This window comes from Oreochromis aureus, linkage group 10 (assembly GCF_013358895.1).
Source record: "Oreochromis aureus strain Israel breed Guangdong linkage group 10, ZZ_aureus, whole genome shotgun sequence".
Lineage (NCBI taxonomy): Eukaryota > Metazoa > Chordata > Actinopteri > Cichliformes > Cichlidae > Oreochromis > Oreochromis aureus.
The window spans coordinates 8585162-8596698 of NC_052951.1; the positions used below are offsets into that span (position 1 = coordinate 8585162).

General features: G+C 38.1%; 1 protein-coding gene across 6 annotated transcripts in view; it reads right to left on the minus strand.

The window, feature by feature from the left end:
* The window catches only part of specc1 (sperm antigen with calponin homology and coiled-coil domains 1), a 74411-nt gene that overhangs the window by 60500 nt on the left and 2374 nt on the right, over positions 1 to 11537 (minus strand). The window contains exon 1 of one of the 6 annotated variants that reach the window (XM_039618085.1): positions 7624 to 7750. The exons of 4 other annotated variants lie outside the window; for them this stretch is intronic. The gene's annotated coding sequence lies outside the window, so the exon portion shown is untranslated. Of the gene's footprint in view, positions 1 to 2433; positions 2620 to 7623; positions 7751 to 11537 lie in introns of those variants that run through there. One more of the 6 variants, XM_031754730.2, reaches the window with a different exon arrangement.

Sequence of the window (11537 nt, forward strand, 5' to 3'; positions counted from 1 at the left end):
ATCTTTTTTTTTCTCTCCAGTCTCAATTATTTATACATTTTGTACTGCAGCGACTGAACTGCTGTATGTGTAGCAATTTAGAGCAGGATAAACGATGCTGCAGTAACAAGTAGTTGGCACATACTTTCACACTGTAAGTACACTTTTAGGTCCTTAGGTACTGATTAACAGCATAATATATTCAGTTGCTTTATTGACTGTTTCAGAGCATGTGTTTTCCTGCTGGCCCATCATATGATACTTAGGGCCTCTCTAGGCAATATCCCATGACTAGCTCCTGCCCAGCCTAGTAGTCTAACACTTCAGCCGTGCTGTCTCACCTCCCCTCAGACACAGATTACATAGCTATGGCACCATTTTCTACAGAGCACAAGTTGTGCCTGTTTCTCAACCTGCCCTGAACACTTTGTAGGCTAAATGAGGAAGTGAGATACATTTGAGGATGTTTCAATTCAGGATGTATAATCATGTTGTTGTTTTTTGGGTTTTTTTTTTTTTTTTTTTTTTTTTTTAAATATAAGGGAAGTAAAAGCTCTAGGCAAACATTTTGAAAAGATAATAAATATGAAAGGATAAGTGTCTAAGCTTTAACACTGATACATTTTGTTTCCACTGTCCTTGACCACTGCAGAAGTCTGCATATACAGTATAACCTCTCCATATTCCTTTGCAGAGACAGGATTCTCAGGAGCCAGAACCCTGTCCCACTTATCTTACAACGACCCAGTTGTGAAAACTAAAAGTCTTTGAGAGACAGACAGAAGTAACTTTAAACTTGAACTAACTAAAAGCTAAGACAGTGAGTATCTCCCTGTAAACAGCACATTAGCCAAGAAAGATGACAGTCATTTAGTGGTTTTATTACACTGCAGCTTGCTGAGTCTAATAAGACACATATGCCGGATGATGACATTATGATTGGTAAAAAACTAAATATGGAATCTGCTCTAAAAAACAACCATTTTTGAAAGGCAAATATAATTTGCAGTCACCACAGCAGTAAGTAATGGGTTGTCATCTGCCTTAATTATATTGCTTCCAAACTTGGCAAGATGATATAAAGGGTGAATATGGGACGGAGAGGAGGAGTTTCTCCAAATTTCTGACGGTTGCTTCTGGACTATGCTGCTAGAAGGAGATAAGAGGAAAGCAACTGACAGCAGTCATCAGTCTGGGCCTGGTTAAAACAATCACATACACATCATCTGATCTGATAGAACTTCAGGAAAGAGGACAATGTGCTATCATTACAAAACCAAGAGAAGCACTGAAATCAGACCAAGCTGAATTATATGAACAGTCAACAAATTCAACCACACATCTTAATTTGAGGTTTGACAACTTCCTGCATGCTTCCATTTCCCTTAATCTAATGATTTAATCTTAATCAATCGACTACATACAAAATTCAATAATCTAGCTTACTACTGTTAGCTACATTATTAAAGACAATCCTGAATGAAAGGAATTCATTGTACAAATATGTAACTTTGCCAGCTCAGCTTGCCATGACTACAAATAGTCTCAGATCATACAGAAAAATCCACGCTAACGGATCTTTGCTCATTCTCTGACCCTAAATACAGACTCTGACAAAGTACAGGACAAGCAAACTGCTCTCCACTTCAAATATTTAGTGCATGCAGAATATAAAGCAGATGGAAATGAACTACTGCACTAATAACTCTCAGTGCATAAGAATGAAGATCCTGTCTATTCATTTTATGCAAACCTTAAAGAAAAAAAAATGAAAACACAGGTTGAAACTCCAGGTCCTACAAAGGAGTGGCTGCAAAACTTGTTGCCTTCTTGTGATAAGACTCTGTTGCACAGAGTAAAGTCAGGTGTGACTGGATGCCACTGATACAAAGTTCTTTTTGCTGTGTTAGGCTAACGTCTTTACCTCCAGACCATGGGCACTGACAAGTCTGCTTCACAGACCAGCAGAAGCAGCAGCATGAATGATTCAAGTAATGATAAAATATAATGCTTCAAACCGCAATGGACACATAAGAAACAGAAAATAAGTTACTAGGTTAAATGTCACTCTGAATCATCACATCCTCTTGACTTCTTTCCTGTCTGGCTCTGTGGTTAGCAAAAAGGCTTGAGCTAAATAAATCTTAATATAATATACAATAAGGATAACATATGGCATCCTCCGTTAGCCACTGTTTTTAAAACTTCCCTTCCAACAGATCATAGATTGCAAATTTAGCCTGGCCTACAATTCCCTTTCAGAAATGCACCGTAGTAGTTAACAGTTAAGTTAGAAAGTGAAAATCCTGGTGAATTTACTGAGTTTAAACTATTCTATAGTCATCAATCTTATATTCATTTCAAAGTAAAAGCATAGGAAGCTCTAAAAGAAGGGAGTAATGAAACAGTAATGGCAGATTGGTGACAAAACAAAAGACACAGCAGTTCACTTACGTTTTTGGTGCTGGGCGCTGTCCTATAGTCTACCTTGTGCCTGAGTACCTTGCAGCAAAAATGAACAAAATATTTCTTTGTTGTTGAGCTCTAAAGAGTCTGAGGGGGAAAATGCAGGGCCAGGAGCAACGGCTTTCACCTCCATACAGCAGTCAGGATGAGGAAGTACTGCAAGTTGCCAACTGCTGTGCTATGTGTGCTGTTGCCTCTTTCACTCTCTCATACAAAAGCAAAGAAAGGAACTGTCTCAGCCATGGGCAAGTTTTTCTCCTCTCAGTTTTTCCAGACAGCATGAAAGGAAAAAATGGACCATAGGCTGGAAAATGTACAACATTCAGATTCATTTAACCTGAAACTGTATGTTGTGAAAGAGAACACCAGTAGTATTTTTTTTTTAAACATGCTACTGGAAATAGATTCTGGAAACAGATTTATAACACTGCTGTGCACAGTTTATTTCTAAGTTATCTGTAGGGTTTATACACATACATAATGGCCACTGACACTAACAAAGCCAATCTTTGTCTCAGAAACACACCAAAATATGAGGGCGGCTGATTTGTGGAGGGGTCAGCATTTTATGTTCTCCCATACTGATGTAATTTGGATCCCACAATGTACAGCATGCCAAGGCCGTGGAGCGTGTGGGCAGAGTGTACGGCACTCTGGGCTGGGCTGGAACAGGCTCCAGTTTGTGGCAAGTGGTAAACTGAGGAACTTGGTCTGACCACACCCTTTTGCCACCACAAAACCTGCCTTTTAAAAAGGGGGATTCAGAGAGTTTAGTAACAGTTGAGTTAGATGCTCAACATTTTTTTTTTTTTTCTTTTTTAAAGGCACGCAGTTTCACACTCAGATTCCAAGTGTGATTGATATACATCTGACAAAAACATGCTTTCGACGACATGGATTCTCTGATACTACCATTGTCACTCACTAAATCATAAATTACAGCCTTCTAGTGTCAAAACACCACTTTATTCCCATGATTATTCACCACGAGTGATGACCTGTGTCATTATTGGACCCAACTACTTAAACCGTGACCATACGACGGTGTTTTTAAATCCTATATTTTGATGCTGCAAACAGAGTTAACATCTTTTCTTCAATATTTGTCAGATGACTATAAAGGTCCTAATTGGCAATGGTAACCATGTTTTCTATCAACATCTACTCTTAATGGATTGCTGTAGCACTGAGCATTGCAATACACTGAGTCATGAATCAATCTCTCTTTATTCCAAATTACACAGGAATGCAGAATACTTTATAATAAAATGAATCCCCAAAGGACAGACGTTATTAGGTAGCCCAATGTATTCCAAATTCAGCAAGTTGTAGACAAGTTTAATTTAGTCGCTAAAATCGATTACTTTTACTTTAAAGGCAAATGTTCTCCATTTACAGGTTTGCATTGCCCTTCTTTAAGTTTCCCTACAGCTCAGAGAGTAGATAGCAAATGTTTGTAGACAACTTGGTGTGTTTCATGCAAACTACAAGAAACTTTTCTAGTGTCTCAAGCAATGACAAGGATCTGGCCTCTCCACTAAATTTCCTGGACTTTTGAAAGCCCTAGCCTCTAAGCAGGGACTTTTTAGAAGTTATAAAAAAATACCCAGGACTTAATTTAAACATTAGTTTCCACAGTGGAAACAAAGCTTTCATGCTCCCAGGGGAAAGTTCCTGCAGTGGTAAAGTGGGAAGATTGTTTACTGTCTTTTTCTTCTTCCCATACATACCTTGTCATCAGCTTCTCCTTTTTATCTACAACTGAGAATATTTTCCTAGACGGTGCTGCTTACTTGGAGTAAACAAGAAAATAAACTGTGAACATGAAAATAAGGAGGCCTATGACTAATTATGATGACTATTTTTTCAGCCAGACAACAGCCCCCTTGCACATCAGGACGTTCCTATGAATTTCTGACAAAATAAGCTTCTTTGCAATCTGCATAAAATTAAAACCAAACATTAGAAAGGTTAAATATGCAAGCAGGAAGTTGCAGACCCCTGGAGTATGAAACATGTCAAACATTAATAAATAATGATGGTACATAAAACCATGTGGCTGGTTGCTCAGTGGGTGACACATCTGTCAGGGGATACCTGGCATCATATAATACAAGAGGCCAGGCAGACAGACCACTGAACACCACACTTCTCTAATAAAAATAAATTCAGGCACACAATACAGTAAACACCAAATGCTTGTCCCCCTCTTCCTTTTTCCTTCTTCTGTGTAGAGGAAAAAACACTGAGTCAGAATCTCCACGCAGACACAACACTGTCACATGGAATGTAAAAACAAATACAAGATGTTCAATGATTCAGTCGAGCATGTCTAAAAATACAGCATTTTCCATCATCACTGGGCATTTGAAAGTTGAAACTGCTCACAAAATTAGCCTAAGTCAGAGAATTACAGGATTACAAATTCAACATAAAATTAGCTTAGACTGACATGAAAAAAGGAAAATTCAGTCCAAACAAACTTGACTATGGGCTAGATCCCAGTTTCAGGACGTGGAAGCTAGCTTAGAAAATAACAAAGTAGCTTAACACAATGAAAAATTTACAAATGTCAGTGTTGTAAAATCTCTGAAATAGACATTTCTAAGAAGAATGAGGTGTGATTTCATTATGTATATAATACTATACTGTTGAGGGGCAGGCAGTCTGGTTGTTGACTTTACTGGGGGAAATAACATTAGACTGTCATTTGATAAAGCCTCTGTGTTTAACCTTCTTGGTAATACTGTATCTGAGAATCTGATCCAAACCACACCAGCGCCAACATTCATGGATTATATTAGCAGTTGCTAGTCACAGATGTAGCAACGGGTGAAACCTAATATAGATATGATGACGTATATCACTGGAAGCTACTCGGATGCTAATCATAGTGGAGAAAGAGCACTGTAACGAAGCTTCCTACAAATGAAAGCAGAGATTATCTGTGTGTCACTGCTGCTACTGATGATACTAGTGATATCTCATTACCATAACAGCAGCTGAACAAATTGCCATCTGCATTACAGCTAATAAACAGATAGCTTTTTTTAAAGCATACAACACTCCCTAATTAAAAGCTATTTTACTTTAAGATATAGAAAGTAATACAAAGTTGCTAGTGGAGTTGACAATACACATCCAGGAAATTTTCACCTCACACCCATGCAAAAATGGATTAATTTTGTCTGACCACCCTAGCATATCCAAAGCATCTGTGCGGCACCTGGATGTTGCAAAGCGACGTGTGCAAAGTCATTATATGGGCTAAAGTGAAACAGGAAGTGAGTGGGATTAGCTCATATCCCACGCTGTGAGATAGTCTTTGTTCTCCCCCTGTGTTCCCCCTTTAGAGGAGAGAGATGTGAAACTAGGATGCAAAAAGCTGTATTATAGGGTTTCCGGCAAAGTTTTACACAACATACTACAGTAAATGTGACATTTTTGTACTATGAGCGACTTGTAAGAACTGAACGTAGCAAAATCATGATGTAAAAAACACTAAAATTAGCACAGCTGTACAAATATAAACAGAGTAAAAGTTAAACCCATACTGGAGTGAATGTAGGAGACTTAACCTACAGCTTGGAATAGTTTCATATACAACAAGAAACTCCACTACCCTTACAGTATTATACCGCACCAATGCTCAACTAAAACCCAGAAAAACTACTTCTCAACATCTGGATATAAAATAGACTAAAGATCATAGCTGATGTTGAATCATCACTTTTTTAGTTCTGTACAAGATGGGAAGAAAGTAGAGCTAGTCAGGAAAGTGCTGTGTCGACAATTTCCTTTGATCTTGACCCAGATCAATATGACACTCGCCTGGTCTGTTTACAACATGGCCTCCCAAACTAATCACTTTTTGAATATATGCTCATATTGAGAAGCCCAGTTCCCAATGTTTATGTCTGATACAGTATTCATACACTGAAAATATGCCACTGTATTTAAATTAGGATAAGCTCCAATATTTGGTCTTCACCTGTGTACTTACTAACTTTTCAAGTACATGGTGTTTATTGTCATCTCTCTCATAATCAGAGTCCACAGTAAAATGACATGTCTTTAAATGTATATGATACAACATGAAACAGTAAACATGCAGAGCAAAGACAAAAAAAAAAAAAAGACTATAAAAATAAAGCTTATTCCCATTTCATAAATAAATAAATAAATAAATAAATACATACATACAACTGCATAATAGCTCTGGTATCAGAACAGCTAATTAGAAAATTACAACACTCATCAAAGCAATCATTAGAAAACTGTTGACTTTCCAAATCTATTCAGCGCAGCTATCTGAACCATGGTTTGGTTCATACCATGTTATTTTAAGGGGTGGAGGGGGGAGAAGTAAACTCCATTAATCTGATGGATTTCCATTTAACTCTCTTCATAGCTCCACCAAACCTTTTAGCATAAACACCAAGCACATGCTTAATTAACTTATCATCCCAGGAAATATAGAGTCATTATCTCCTCAGTGAAAACTGGTCATGATAACGGTAAAAACTGTGTTACTGATGGATAAATGTTGACATTATTTCAACATCCAACACTGGTCCAGTGAGACCATCTCTTACAAAGCAACAAACAACGGTGATATTAATGCATGAAGAAATTAAATGTACATATTCTTTTTTTTCTTAACCCAAGCACATTTGCTTGACAGCTAATTCTATCAATAAACACTTGTAAGCAGGCAGCACACAAGGTTTTTTGTACATAAGCACGCTAGTATTGCAGAGCCCTTTTTTCTTTTTCAATACAAACACTTTTACCTACATATATATTCTGTCTTATTTGTTCTATGATTAACTTAAGATGTCTGGTACGGTTTTTAGAGCAAGAGCTCAGGAGCGCAATTGAGACACAACTTGCTGAGGGAAATCAACAAAACTTCTGCCATAATTCTGGATGAATGTTTGACCAACGATATCTAGGTAATGTAGAAGTAATACATCCAGAAGACCTTAAGGTTGCATCTCTGATGTCGGCACAACTTTAATTTTGCAACAACTTTTCAATACTAAGTGTCACTAAAAATTGTTAGCCAACAGTTTTTAAACATGGAAATGTTTGCTCGGATTATGTATGCTGCAAAAGTATTTCCTAATCACAGATTCTCAACCTAGAAACACACTTAAACAATATTTCATTACATACCATAGTTTTTAAAAAGTACAATTAATATCCCATAAATTAGCTCCAGACGTGAAGTAATCACTCTGTTGGTAACACAGCACTATTAGCAAGAGCTCAAGAGTAGGCTGCAAAATGAAGAGATGCTGTATTGCAAAACAAGAACTCTGTCTCAGTTTCAGGATGTCACACTTCCATATTACGGTTGTCAACAATCAGGGTAAATCCCCTTAATGCTGCAACTTAAGTTAGCCACCCTCTGAACATACATGTTCATAAATTAATTCTATTCTTAATGTTTCCTCTAAGGAAATATAGGTTTATAAAGTTATCCCTTCAAAAACTAGTGTATCAATATCAGAACAATCACTATACACAGTGAATAACTGAGGTACTTCACTGTGCCACATCACAGCAGTTACAGTCATCCATTATTTCCCAAAAACCTGCTGTGTCCTCGATTCGTCAGTGATACAGCAGCATGAGCTGAGCTAGATACAGTCTTCATGCATATTTCATCTGGTCCATCCTCTGTTTCATCTTTCTCAGAGCAAGGCTCCCTCGAGGGGCTAACTTCCTGCTCTGATGGTGTCAAAGTTCTTTTCTGATAAACAGCCAGTCAAAGCCACGTTGCAAAAAACTTCAGCTACTTTTCAGTCTGTCCTGGCTGGCTACATGTACAATGAGTGGGCGGATTCCATAGAAAAACTAGCATAGCATCCAAGATGACTGTGAGAGAATAAAAAACAGACCTCAGTAGCTTTCCACAATGGAACATCGTAGTATTAGTACCACTGACTAGAAATTCTGTCCAACACAAGAGGCGGCTTCCTCTCTGCGCTTTTTATTTTGCAACAGTACACAGACTTGTGGCATGAGAGCTATTTAATGTGAACAGTGGGTGTGACCATTTTAATTTGTATGGAGACTGAAAGCTATTACAATGGTTCAGACATCTTTCAAATACCAAGCAAACATCATAATGACACTCCCCGTGTATGCATAAACGTCACTCATGTGAACTGGCCGGTCCTGTCCTCTGCTCAAAATAGCTCAGTAGCTTATGTTATCTGTCCATTCTGAAGTTGGGTATTACACTTTTGAAAAGCACAGTGGTTGTTGTCAGGAGGCAGGGCAGGCAAAAAAGCCTGATATTTGTGTAAAGACCATATCTGTGCTTCACCTCAGATCTGGCCCAAATGACCCATTTACAAAAACAGAAGCATTCCTTGGAGCCACTCAGTTAGACTGCGATGCTTGTCAAGAATGCAATCAGTTTCCTGGACAGTAATCAACTAAAAACAGCCAAAAAGAAAAATATTCTTAGAGTTACCTTCTTTATTGAATGCTCTCAGACAGACGTAGTGCACTGGCTTTTAGCCACTAGCGTTTTGATAGATGGAGCATTAGCTTAAGGAAAAAAAAAAAAGAAAAAAAAAAGACAGAAAGTTGCTCCTGGGAATAATGTGAAAGCTGGAATCCAACTGTGCCTCTACAAAGGAAAAGTTAAAATATCCCAGAATATAACAACTTTCTCAGAAGGCACGCGTACTACCAGAAACAAAGGTATTTCTGTTTATTCAACTGATTGAATCCCACTGTAGTACTCATTTCTGCTCCAATCATCCAATCTCTTCCTTATCTCCTCAATTAAATTCTCCTCCATTGCAGTAAAGGACATGCCACTCCAACTGTATACAGGCCAGACCTTGCCTCTTAAGGACAAATAAGAACCATTTTGTTCTCAGATGAGTGTGTACAAGTGTGTCAGGGATAGAAAAGAGCTGACTGACCACACCAGGCTTAGAATTGGCTTTCCATTTTATATTAGCATTGGCACCATATTAGAGTTTTAGAGCTATTCTTGATATAGACAAGAGGGTCAAAATGCAGAGCAATAAATTTTAAATGAATGGTTACACAGAGAGAGCGCTCTGGGAAATGGACCTTAAAGCAAAAACAGTTATTCAAGCTATACTTTAGCTGTATGACAACACAACACCCTGCAGTTCTGAGTCAAACTGGAACTATGAACTATACTCAGACAGATCTGCTCTTATTTAACACTTAATTTGAACTGATACACAGACCCTGAGCTTCATTTTCATTTGAATCTTTAAACATTTCTTAATATAATCAATTTAATTTAAAGCCACATAACACGTTGGTTTGTTTATTCCCAGTGACTTTACACAAAAATATATGCAAAAGAAAGTGTTGCCAAGGTGATCACTTTATGAACAAGCCCACAGTCTAAACATTGACATGCACAGGCTTTAAAAACAACACATGCTTTCTATTTTACATCGACATAGACTCTCTCTTCCTCAAGCTACAATGTGTCCACAGAGTTATAGATGAGGCAGATATTCACATATTTTGAAAATCTTCCTAACTGGTTCCATCTTTTACAGAATTGTCCCTCCTCACTATTGAATTGACAATGTACTTTAGACTACACCAAGGACCGGCAATACTCACCAATGACCCACACTTGACTTCTGAAACAATGCCAGATGGCTATTCAGTTACTCCCCTTAACCTCTACCCAACATCGCCTTTCTAAATATGCTGCAACTCAACAGCAGAAGGAAAGGGTACAAAATGAATTTGGAAAGCTTCTATCAGTGGTCCTTGAAATGTTTCAACTTTTTTGCAGTCCATCTGATAATCTAAAAATTAGTAGAATTTTTTATGACTCTGAAACAGAACAAAATATGGAAAACTAAATCTTGACTTTAAACTTTTTCACAGCATTGCAATATATTTAGAAATTAAAATTATAGTATCTATTCACAGCCACCAAGCTACCTTTTAGGGGAGCTGGAGGTTTGGACAGTGTACATATGAATTAAGATGAGTTACTGATGTCTTAAGGTTTACACTGAGTCAGCAGTTCTTAAGGTGGTATGTCAATCCAAATGAAGTAACCTGGCAAAATATCTGTGATGAGGTCTTACCTGATTAAGCATAGCGGACTAAAATCACTGTAGTATCTGCCTTTCACTGTTTTTATCATCAGAACCAGAAAACCCTAGGGATTAATAAAGTATTATGATTCTGATTACTAAATCAGGAAAAGGTTACTCCAGTGCAGACTCATTTCACACAGCATATCAGGACTTCAGTGGTACTTTCCTCTTGCTATCCATTAGCAGTATAGTTAACTTAAATGATTACAGGATACTAGCACTAACAGGAGTTATTCCTGGGCACCTGGGACAGCACTAACCAGAGACCTTGAAATTCTTTTCATTGAGCAGAACCACTGAAAGAGACCACTAGATATAATTTTCTAACAAAACAAACCATTCTACCCTTGGACAAGGGTGATCCCCACATATCCCCTGCCTATAAATATCACACCAGTGACAGGAATTAGTGTGGATAATGACTTGAACATAGGATGAGGGAACCTCCAAAAGTTGATTCTGTTCATCTGGACGTAGCGTTTTCAGTGGGAGAAACGTTTCGTCACTCATCCAAGTGACTTCTTCAGTCTCAGCTGACTGCAGGTTTCCCCAATCTTATAAACAGTACATTTGCATAATGACTGAAACCAGCCCACTGAAGAAACTGACTGGCTGGGAGGTCAGTTGCCTCATCATAATTATGCAAATTCCCATGACCATTGATCAACAACCACTGATCAAAGGCCACTGATCTGAGTTGGGGAATGGCTGCAATCACAGCATTGTAAGGGTGAGGGGAGTTTAAAAAAAAAAAAAAAAAAAATCAACTGAGGAAGAATCACCACTGGAGACTCTAAAGCAGGGGTCCCCAATCCCAGTCCACGAGGGCCGATGTCCCTGCAGGTTTTAGATCTCACCCTGGGTCCACACACCTGAATCACATGATTAGTTCATTACCAGGCCTCTGGAGATCTTCAAGACATGTTGAGAAGGTAATTTATCCATTTAAATCAGCTGTGATGGATC